The 11,725-nt window shown below is 36.5% G+C and overlaps 1 protein-coding gene across 9 annotated transcripts in view; it reads right to left on the bottom strand.

Moving 5' to 3' along the window:
* LOC133425370 (nucleotide-binding oligomerization domain-containing protein 2-like) overlaps positions 1 to 11,112 on the bottom strand; it is a 50,028-nt gene extending 38,916 nt beyond the window's left edge. For 5 of the 9 annotated variants that reach the window (XM_061716197.1, XM_061716202.1, XM_061716204.1 and 2 more), the window contains exon 1: positions 10,882 to 10,931. The gene's annotated coding sequence lies outside the window, so the exon portion shown is untranslated. The other 4 variants (XM_061716201.1, XM_061716198.1, XM_061716199.1 and 1 more) reach the window with 3 other exon arrangements.
* Between the last annotated feature and the right edge of the window lie 613 nt (positions 11,113 to 11,725).

The raw sequence follows: 11,725 nt of genomic DNA, 5'->3' as shown, positions 1-11,725 counted from the left end.
TGGTTCAAGCACAACGACGCAAGCAAGTTTACATGACTGTCTCAGAAAATTTGAATATTGTGATGAAGTCCTTTATTTTTCTGTAATGCAATTTAAAAAAAAAAAAAAAAATGCCATACATTCTGGATTCATTACAAATCAACTGAAATATTGCAAGCCTTTTATTATTTTAATATTGCTGATTATGGTTTACAGCTTAAGATTAAGATTCCCAAAATATTCTAATTTTTTGAGATAGGATATTTGAGTTTTCTGAAGCTGTAAGCCATGATCAGCAATATTAAAATAATAAAAGGCTTGCAATATTTCAGTTGATTTTTAATGAATCCAGAATGCATGACATTTTTGCATTACAGAAAATAAAGGACTTTATCACAATATTCTAATTTTCTGAGACAGTCCTGTACATTTATGGTTATATTTATTTTTATGGCTATGTTTTATTTTCTGTTGCTAGATTGTCTGATGGGTGAGGTAGCCCAGACTTAATGTAGCATTTTCTTTGTTCTGCAGCGATATTGCTGCAAAAATGCACTTGAAAGACACTTTAAATATTATTGTTTGACTGGTATCATTCCACTTGAAATGACTGTCATGTTTAGTGATGGTTTTGAGCTGTATACATAAAATTAGTTTGAATTTCTATGTTTTATCTTAAGGGTAAGAAACAACTGTTGCTAGATTGTCTGATGGGTGAAGTACCCCAGACTAAATGTAGCATTTTCTTTGTTCTGCAGCAATATTGCTGCAATAAAGCATTTGAAATACACTTTAAATATTCTTATTTTGCTATTATCATTCCGCTTGAAATTATGGGAAAATGCATAATTTAGTGTTGAATAAGGTGCCAGGCATGTGCACCCCCTCTGATCTGAGATGCAGCCTAGTCATCATTTTATAGAACTGGCCCTGTGTAACCCAAGGTTGGCCTGGTGAGCAGTGAGCAGGTGAAAGCAGGTGAAAACATTTGCCAATCAGTGTGTGTGTGTATATATCCGGGTCAGCCTGGGGTCACTTCCTCTTCCTGCATCCACTTGGTGATCAACACTGGGCTGGTGCAACGTGGGCAGACGGCGACCTTAATAGCACTTTGAAGGCACTTTAAAATGCTAAATATGCAGCTATCAGCGGTGAGCTACTTCTCTTATTTTTTTGACTCTAAGTCATACAATGTCTTGTTGAGCTGAACTCAAGCTTTTAAAGGTGCTAACGACTCGCTAACGACCTGCTAGCATACACGGTTGGCAGTTAGCATTAGCATATGAAAGCTCATTGAAAAGATTTCATTATTTGATTTTGAGTTGTAATTTGATTTGGCTTTATATTCTAGCCCTGAACGACTGAAGGTTTGTTCTTTTGTTTGTGAATTGTTTTGTGGCACTTTTTTTTTGGTTAACTTTTGGCTTTATTTAAAGCCATTGTAACAGCACTTATAGTGGTTTTACCTATGACATTTGGGTAAATGTTGATGCCATTTTTTTTTGGAGAATTTAAGATAAAAAAATCTTGTACAACTAATGAACTTTGATTTTGATTTAAGAGATATTGATTGCTCTTTTCTGACCTGTTTCAGGTCAGGTTTTTTTTTTTAGTTTAAACCTTTTGGATTTGGACAAAGAATCCCCCTACGATCTCTACGAACTACCTTGGACTCAGTGAAACCTCCACAACTGGTGGTAGGATCAACCTTTTTTTTTTGAACTGGATGAAGATTACTCTTGTTCCTTGATTCCCTGGACAAAAGGACTTGAAAAGAAAACGAACTCTAAGGAAGAGAACGTTCCAATCTCAGGCATTGAGATTTGTGTGTTTACTTTGATTTTGTGAATTTTGTGAATTTCAAATACAATCATTATTTTCAAACTTAAAGCAGCACAACGTAACTTTCAGCTTTTCTGAGTTTGGCGGCATCTTGTGGACAAAATCGGTAGTGCTTTACCAGAAAGAACACTACGTTTCCCATGAGCACCAGCGCGTACTGCCGGAAAACTCCTGTCCCGTCGCGTGCATTTGTTTTGATGAGAGAAGACAGGACGCTTTTCTGTTTCACCAAGTGAACAGAAGGAACGCAAAAAAAGATGTTAAACTGCTGGAAAGGAACTGGAATTTACCGGGAACCTTAAACAAGGAAGCCAGGGAGCAGTATATGGAGAAAATAATGATTATTAACGGTCTGGATCCATATGAAATCCTTAAGAGATCCCTGAATCCCTGAAGAGCCGTGTGTTTCAATAAATTTGTATAATAGTACAACATACAGTACATGTTTTGTATCCCTCTTACTTCTCTTTTCTTTTTTTTTTTGACTGCTATATTATGTTGAAGAGGCGTGAGCAATATTTTTGTTTTCCTCGTGAGATTATTTTTTTCCTCTGCAGCTACAAATAGAGTTAATATTTTTTCCTCAACAAACTAGTTTTATCTGAAGATTGGGGTTAATTGCACCGCAGAGAGCTGGCCAGCAACTGCGTTTAGCTGGCGAAGTGGGGAATAAAACCCGTGTTTTGATCCGACCCGGTCTGTGAGTGTTTGTGGTTTAAGGCTGTTTATGGTTCTGCGTTAAATCGACGCAGAGCCTACGGCGTAAGGTACGCGGCGACACGCACCGTACATTGCGCGTCGCCACGTACCCTACGCCGTAGGTGTGCGTCGATTTAACGCAGAACCATAAATCAGGCTTTACTGTGTGTTTGGTCGTTACAGCCGCGATCCAAAGCGAGACGACGGCTCTTTCACTCTTTTACTTTGTTATATCAGATACTCGGCCTGCGTGGTTCTGCCTCCGAGCAGGAAACCGTTGAAAAGTTAAACCATTAGCGATCTTTTCCCCACGTCTGTTATGTGGAGCTGCTGCAGCCACAACGCAGCAACAGCTTCTGCGGAGCTCGGTGCTCCACGCCCCGCCCATTTTCGTCTCGACTGCGAATCGGGAAGGAGGGGGAAGTGACTTATGCCGTAAAGCAGTCAAAGTCGTAACGATTTGTAGTTTTTTAGTGTGGCAGGGTTCCTACCATGCTCCTCAAAGTTACATAGTGCCAGTGAAGGTGATACAGACCCCTCAGACCATGACAAAGGTGTCATTAAACCTGTTGGAAGTTGATGTACCATCACAATGACTCTGGAAATATGATATTAAGGTGGAAAAGTTACGTAGTGTCGCTTTAATTTGTGTCTGTGGTTTTCATAAAAATTGGACTCCTCATTGAACCTTCGTTACACCTGCAATAGGGACTTATATTATGCTCTTATTTATTGATTTTATAATATACAGGTGAATGTCGGAAAATTTGAATATATTGCAAAACGTCATTCGTAGTAAATTCCACTAAAGGTGAAACAAATATATTATTTCCCACTACATTCAAAGTGAAATATTTCAAGTCTTTATTTGTTATAATTTTGGTCATTATGGCTCAGAGTTTATGAAAACCCCAAATAAAAAATAAATTAGATAATATTTTAGGAAATCAAACAATTCCATCATCAAAATTATAAACAAATATTTAACATAGGTTTAATGTTTAAATGTTTAACATATCTTGCTTTGCATGTAATAAGACTAGGTAATATATTTTCACCTTTTAAGTTGAATTATTGAAATAAATTAACTCTTACACCATATTCTAGTTGAATTATTGAAATAAATTAATTTACACCATATTCTAGGTGAATTATTGAAATTAACTTTTACACCATGTTCTAGTTGAATTATTGCAATAAATTAACCTTTACACCATATTCTAGTTGAATTATTGAAATAAATTAACCTTTAAACCATATTCTAGTTGAATTATTGAAATTTAACTTTTACACCATATTCTAGTTGAATTATTGAAACAAATTAACTTTTACACCATATTCTAGTTGAATTATTGAAAAAAATTAACTTTTACACCATATTCTAGTTGAATTATTGAAGCAAATTAACTTTTACACCATATTCTAGTTGAATTATTGAAATAAATTAACTTACACCATATTCTAGGTGAATTATTGAAATTAACTTTTACACCATGTTCTAGTTGAATTATTGCAATAAATTAACCTTTACACCATATTCTAGTTGAATTATTGAAATAAATTAACTTTTACACCATATTCTAGTTGAATTATTGAAATGAACTTTTACACCATATTCTAGGTGAATTATTGAAATAAATTAACTTTTACACCATATTCTAGTTGAATTATTGAAACAAATTAACTTACACCATATTCTAGGTGAATTATTGAAATAAATTAACTTTTACACCATATTCTAGTTGAATTATTGAAATTAACTTTTACACCATATTCTAGGTGAATTATTGAAACAAATTAACTTACACCATATTCTAGTTGAATTATTTAAATAAATTACCTTTTACACCATATTCTTCACCTGTATCTATATTCTACATCTGGGCTGATGTGGACGTACGTAGCATAGGAGGATATTTCAGTTGCTAGTATGGTTGTCTGTCTGTACAGTCATGCAAGTTCAATGCTAATAAAGCACTTTAAACTTTAAATCAGAGCATTTTGTTTTTCATATAAAATAAACACATTTTTATGCAGTTTAGAAGTTTTGGGGCTTTTTTTGGCTCCTGCGCTGCTGAAATCAGGGCGTCCCTTATTTCTATTTCTGAAAGGTGGCAACCCTATAGGGGTGTAACGATACACTAATCTCACGATAACGATACGATATTATAGCAGTATTTTAACAACCTTGAACGAGGAACATATGACTGGAAAAATTTGTCTTTTATTTGAAAGACACAAAATACAAAACAATGCTGTGCGTTTGCCCTATTGTTCCAGTTTGTAATGCTTTATAACTGTTTAAGTTTTAAAGAGAAAGCCAGGCCAACCATTTTCCACTAACTGAACTAAAAGTAAATGTCAGGTTTGCATTATGATCTTCAGTTTCATACAAGTACAAATATTTAGACACAAACTGAATAGTTTCTCTCATGTATGACTTGACTTTTTTCTTTTCCAGAAAAGAACTAAAATTAAATTAAAGTAAATAAATACATACAATTTTACATCATAAAAAAGATTGATTTATGCTCACCTTATAAGTGTAAGAGGAGATGTATTTTTGTTAAGGTTATTTCACTATTTTATAAATATATTCTTTCTATTCTGATGTAAATCAGGGACTAGTTTATCTGTAGTGATTAGTCTGTTTTAGATTGGGCGGAGTGATACGCCACAGTACGGCACTAGGTGCTGTGTTGATGTTCTAAAATCCTACACTGTTGAGGGACATTAAAGTACACTGGAACTCCGCAGAAGTTGTCCCTGTGTTTATCCTACTCACGACCCCAAAAAGGTTTAATTTAATAAGATAAGGCTTAACTCTACACCAGCCTTACATCAGTAAAAGTTCAGAGCTCAAAACCCTACAAGAGTCCCGTGATCGGACCCGCTCTGGAGCTCCTTAATGTCTCCAACAGCTGGAAACAGCTGCTCTAGAGGAGGATAAACACCTTACCTTCGGTTGGTGGACAGAATCCTCTTGAGACCCGGGACAGACCCGTTTCCTGCCCTGATTAAACCCTTTACAGTCGGTCACAGCAACTGAATAGCTTCAGTGTAAAATAAACCAACCTTTGTTTCCTGAAGGAAACGCTCCATCTGACCCTTGAACGCAGACTGACACTATCTAGATCTGTTTCCAGATAAGCTCCTCCCTCCCTTCACCACCTCTTGTTTTTACCTGCTAATTTATTCCTTTTGGACGTGGATGAACTCAGCAAAACAATCCCTGGAAACACCAAATGAAGAAGTGTGACAGCGAGCTAAAAAACAACTATATAATCAAAGTTTGTGCCTTAGTTTATAATAAGCGGTGACCCTGGAAACCATAAATGAGCCGTAAAAGGGTTGGTCCGGGTGAATGACAGCAAACAGCTCCGTTTACAGGAAATCACATGAGTCCTTATCAGAGTAGAAGGTAATTGCATGAAGGAGGTACCAAAGATAAAACTCTGACCTTTGACCACCAAGTCAGGACGATCCGTTCACGTCTGAATCCACACACTCAAGTACTGATGTTTGATACCTTCCGATATTGAGTAAAATGTGTCTGTTAAATCTATTATAGATAGCTTTAGAATGAAAGACAAGAGTCACTTATTTAGAAAACAAGGCAAAGTCTGGAAAACCCAAGACTGGCCGTAGCACTAACTAGAAAAATGTCCTCACAGAAATTTCGAGAGTGCCACAGGGGGCTGCAGCCCATTTGTGTACATTGCTGCATTTTTCAGCCTCGCCCCGAGGCACTCCTCTCATTGCTATGGTATAGCTGTGGAGGAGGAGTGCCTCTGGCGCAGCCGTGGCACTAATACCAGTAGTAGTAGTAATAACAGTAGAAGTAGTATTAGTAATAACAGTAGTAGTCGTAGTAGTACTGACAGTAATAGCAGTAAATTTTAGTGAATATCAGTAAAAGTCGTTAACTCCTGGCTCAGATGTTCCCTAAATGTTATAAAGTAACCAAACACAGCATTTATCACCTGCACGACTAACTACAACATAACACGTGTTTTTTATTGCTGTTTTTCAACGTTCGCTGCTAGGGGTGTAGGGTTGCCACCCGTCCCGTAAAATACGGAATTGTCCTTTTATTTGAGAAAAAAATGTTGCGTCCCGTATTGAACTAATATGGGATGCGATTTGTCCCATATTTTCATTAACGCCCCATACACACGTCTGTCACGCACACATCAACACTAAATGTATCAATAATGAACAAAATAAAACACAGGAAACATTAAGGCCGGCAAAATCTTTGTGGCGGGAGAACAGGACCTGCTGCGTCTGTGCCCAGATCTTTTTATGTGTGTGACAGACAGCGGGGAGGACCCGGGCTTCATCTCCAGGTAGGACTTGGTAATTGGGAATTAAAAGTTGCGTTCCACAGGCCCGGTTCTACCAGGGTGCATCAGCATTGCACCCTCAGTTTATGTGTCTGCATGCTCAGTTGAAAAGACGAAAAGAAAACTGACAAATGCGCACGCGTTAAGCCTGATTTATGGTTCTGCGTTAAACCGGCGGTGTAGCCTACGGCGAAGGTTACGTCGCGACGCGCACCGCACGTTCGCGTCCCCGCGTCCCCGCGTCCCCGTGTATCCTACGCCGTAGGCTCTGCGTTGGTGCAACGCGGAACCATAAATCAGCCAGTGTCCGTCACTCATCTGCTTCCAGTGCGCAGTTTCCTGCACCAGCAAGATGCTGCTCTCTGCTGCTCCGTTAACAAAGTAACATGGATATTCTGCTCTCTGCTGCTCCGTTAACAAAATGACGATGGATATTAAGAAATGGTTCAAGCACAACGACGCAAGCAAGTTTACAGGACTGTCTCAGAAAATTAGAATATTGTGATGAAGTCCTTTATTTTTCTGTAATGCAATTAAAAAAAACAAAAATGCCATACATTCTGGATTCATTAAAAATCAACTGAAATATTGCAAGCCTTTTATTATTTTAATATTGCTGATTATGGTTTACAGTTTAAGATTAAGATTCCCAAAATATTCAAATTTTTTGAGATGGATATTTGAGTTTTCTGAAGCTGTAAGCCATGATCAGCAATATTAAAATAATAAAAGGCTTGCAATATTTCAGTTGATTTTTAATGAATCCAGAATTCAGGACATTTTTGCATTACAGAAAATAAAGGACTTTATCACAATATTCTAATTTTCTGAGACAGTCCTGTACATTTATGGTTATATTTATTTTTATGGCTATGTTTTATTTTCTGTTGCTAGATTGTCTGATGGGTGAGGTAGCCCAGACTTAATGTAGCATTTTTGCAGCGATATTGCTGCAAAAATGCACTTGAAAGACACTTTAAATATTATTGTTTGACTGGTATCATTCCACTTGAAATGACTGTCATGGTTAGTGATGGTTTAGAGCTGTATAGATAAAATTAGTTTGAATTTCTATGTTTTATCTTCAGGGTAAGAAACAACTGTTGCTAGATTGTCTGATGGGTGAAGTAGCCCAGACTTAATGTAGCATTTTCTTTGTTCTGCAGCAATATTGCTGCAATAAAGCATTTGAAATACACTTTAAATATTCTTATTTTGCTATTATCATTCCGCTTGAAATTATGGGAAAATGCATAATTTAGTGTCGAATAAGGTGCCAGGCATGTGCACCCCCTCTGATCTGAGATGCAGCCTAGTCATCATTTTATAGAACTGGCCCTGTGTAACCCAAGGTTGGCCTGGTGAGCAGTGAGCAGGTGAAAGCAGGTGAAAACATTTGCCAATCAGTGTGTGTGTGTATATATCCGGGTCAGCCTGGGGTCACTTCCTCTTCCTGCATCCACTTGGTGATCAACACTGGGCTGGTGCAACGTGGGCAGACGGCGACCTTAATAGCACTTTGAAGGCACTTTAAAATGCTAAATATGCAGCTATCAGCGGTGAGCTACTTCTCTTATTTTTTTGACTCTAAGTCATACAATGTCTTGTTGAGCTGAACTCAAGCTTTTAAAGGTGCTAACGACTCGCTAACGACCTGCTAGCATACACAGTTGGCAGTTAGCATTAGCATATGAAAGCTCATTGAAAAGATTTCATTATTTGATTTTGAGTTGTAATTTGATTTGGCTTTATATTCTAGCCCTGAACGACTGAAGGTTTGTTCTTTTGTTTGTGAATTGTTTTGTGGCACTTTTTTTTTGGTTAACTTTTGGCTTTATTTAAAGCCATTGTAACAGCACTTATAGTGGTTTTACCTATGACATTTGGGTAAATGTTGATGCCATTTTTTTTTTTTGAGAATTTAAGATAAAAAAATGTTGTACAACTAATGAATTTTGATTTAAGAGATATTGATTGCTCTTTTCTGACCTGTTTCAGGTCAGGTTTTTTTTTAGTTTAAACCTTTTGGATTTGGACAAAGAATCCCCCTACGATCTCTACGAACTACCTTGGACTCAGTGAAACCTCCACAACTGGTGGTAGGATCAACCTTTTTTTTTTTTTTGAACTGGATGAAGATTACTCTTGTTCCTTGATTCCCTGGACAAAAGGACTTGAAGAGAAAACGAACTCTAAGGAAGAGAACGTTCCAGTCTCAGGCATTGAGATTTGTGTGTTTACTTTGATTTTGTGAATTTCAAATACAAATCATTATTTTCAAACTTAAGTTGTGTCTGTGGTTTTCATAAAAATTGGACTCCTCATTGAACCTTCGTTACACCTGCAATAGGGACATATATTATGCTCTTATTTATTGATTTTATAATATACAGGTGAATGTCGGAAAATTTGAATATATTGCAAAACGTCATTCGTAGTAAATTCCACTAAAGGTGAAACAAATATATTATTTCCCACTACATTCAAAGTGAAATATTTCAAGTCTTTATTTGTTATAATTTTGGTCATTATGGCTCAGAGTTTATGAAAACCCCAAATAAAAAATAAATTAGATAATATTTTATGAAATCAAACAATTCCATCATCAAAATTATAACAAATATTTAACATGGGTTTAATGTTTAAATGTTTAACATATCTTGCTTTGCATGTAATAAGACTAGGTAATATATTAGTTTCACCTTTTTAAGTTGAATTATTGAAACAAATTAACTTTTAAGGGCAGCACGGTGGCATAGTGGTTAGCACCATATTCTAGTTGAATTATTGAAATAAATTAACCTTTAAACCATATTCTAGTTTAATTATTGAAACAAATTAACTTACACCATATTCTAGTTGAATTATTGAAATAAATTAACTTTTACACCATATTCTTCACCTGTATCTATATTCTACATCTGGGCTGATGTGGACGTACGTAGCATAGGAGGATATTTCAGTTACTAGTATGGTTTTCTGTCTGTACAGTCATGCAAGTTCAATGCTATTAAAGCACTTTAAACTTTAAATCGAAGTATTTCGTTTTTTCATATAAAATAAACACATTTTTATGCAGTTTAGAAGTTTTGGGGCTTTTTTTGGCTCCTGCGCTGCTGAAATCAGGGCGTTCCTTATTTCTATTTCTGAAAGGTGGCAACCCTATAGGGGTGTAACGATACACTAATCTCACGATAACGATACGATATAGCAGTATTTTAACAACCTTGAATGAGGAACATATGACTGGAAAAAAATTATTTTATTTGAAAGACACAAAATACAAAACAATGCTGTGCGTTTGCCCTATTGTTACAGTTTGTAATGCTTTATAACTGTTTAAGTTTTAAAGACAAAGCCAGGCCAACCATTTTCCACAAACTGAACTAAAAGTAAATGTCAGGTTTGCATTATGATCTTCAGTTTCATACAAGTACAAATATTTAGCCACAAACTGAATAGTTTCTCTCATGTATGATTTCACTTTTTTCTTTTTCAGAAATTTAACAACAAATTTAATAAATAAAAGTAAATAAATACATACAATTTTACATCATAAAACAGATTGATTCATGCTCACCTTAAGTGTAGGAGGAGATTTATTTTTGTTAAGGTTATTTCATTATTTTATAAATCTATTCTTTATATTCTGATGTAAATCAGGGACTATAATGACACTAGTCAGTTTATCTGTAGTGATTAGTCTGTTTTAGATTGCGCGGAGTGATACGCCACAGTACGGCACTAGCTGCTGTGTTGATGTTCTAAAATCCTACACTGTTGAGGGACATTAAAGTACACTGGAACTCAGCAGAAGTTTCCCCGTGTTTATCCTACTCACCACCCCAAAAAGGTTTAATTTAATAAGGTAAGGCTTAACTCTACACCAGCCTTACATCAGTAAAAGTTCAGAGCTCAAAACCCTGCAAGAGTCCCGTGATCGGACCCGCTCTGGAGCTCCTTAATGTCTCCAACAGCTGGAAACAGCTGCTCAAGAGGTGGATAAACACCTTACCTTCAGTTGGTGGACAGAATCCTCTTGAGACCCGGGACAGACCCGTTTCCTGCCCTGATTAAACCCTTCACAGTCGCTCACAGCAACTGAATAGCTTCAGTGTAAAATAAACCAACCTGAGTTTCCTGAAGGAAACGCTCCATCTGACCCTTGAACGCAGACTGACACTATCTAGATCTGTTTCCAGATAAGCTCCTCCCTTCACTTTCTCCTGTTTTTACCTCCTAATTTATTCCTGCTGGACGTGGATGAACTCAGCAAAACAATCCCTGGAAAGAACAAATGAAGATGTGTGACAGCGAGCTAAAAAACTACATAATCAAAGTTTGTTCCTTTAGTTTATAATAAGCGGTGATCCTGGAAACCATAAATGAGCCGTAAAAGGGTTGGTCCGGGTGAGTGACAGCAAACAGCTCCGTTTACAGGAAATCACATGTGTCCTTATCAGAGTAGAAGGTAATTGCATGAAGGAGGTACCAAAGATAAAACTCTGACCCTTGACCACCAAGTCAGGACGATCCGTTCACGTCTGAATCCACACACACTCAAGTAGTGATGTTTGATACCTCCGATTTCCTTTCCGATATTGAGTAAAATGTGCCTGATAAATCTATTATAGATAGCTTTAGAATGAAAGACAAGAGTCACTTATTTAGCCCTTTATTTTAAAAGGTAGCAGCCTCATTCACAATATAGATGACATATCACAACCAAAAAATCAGAGTGTTTGAAAAATGTTTCCATTACTAAAAAAAGATCCTTAATAAAATAAAACCATTAAAGAGAATAAACAAAAATAAGAACTACTATAAAAGTGAAAAAAGTAGTTCCTACCAGCAGCGTG

This window comes from Cololabis saira, chromosome 24, assembly GCF_033807715.1.
Source record: "Cololabis saira isolate AMF1-May2022 chromosome 24, fColSai1.1, whole genome shotgun sequence".
In the NCBI taxonomy this organism is placed as follows: Eukaryota; Metazoa; Chordata; class Actinopteri; order Beloniformes; family Belonidae; genus Cololabis; species Cololabis saira.
The sequence above is the reverse complement of the archived record's forward strand: the minus strand, read 5'-3'. Positions and strand labels throughout refer to the sequence as shown.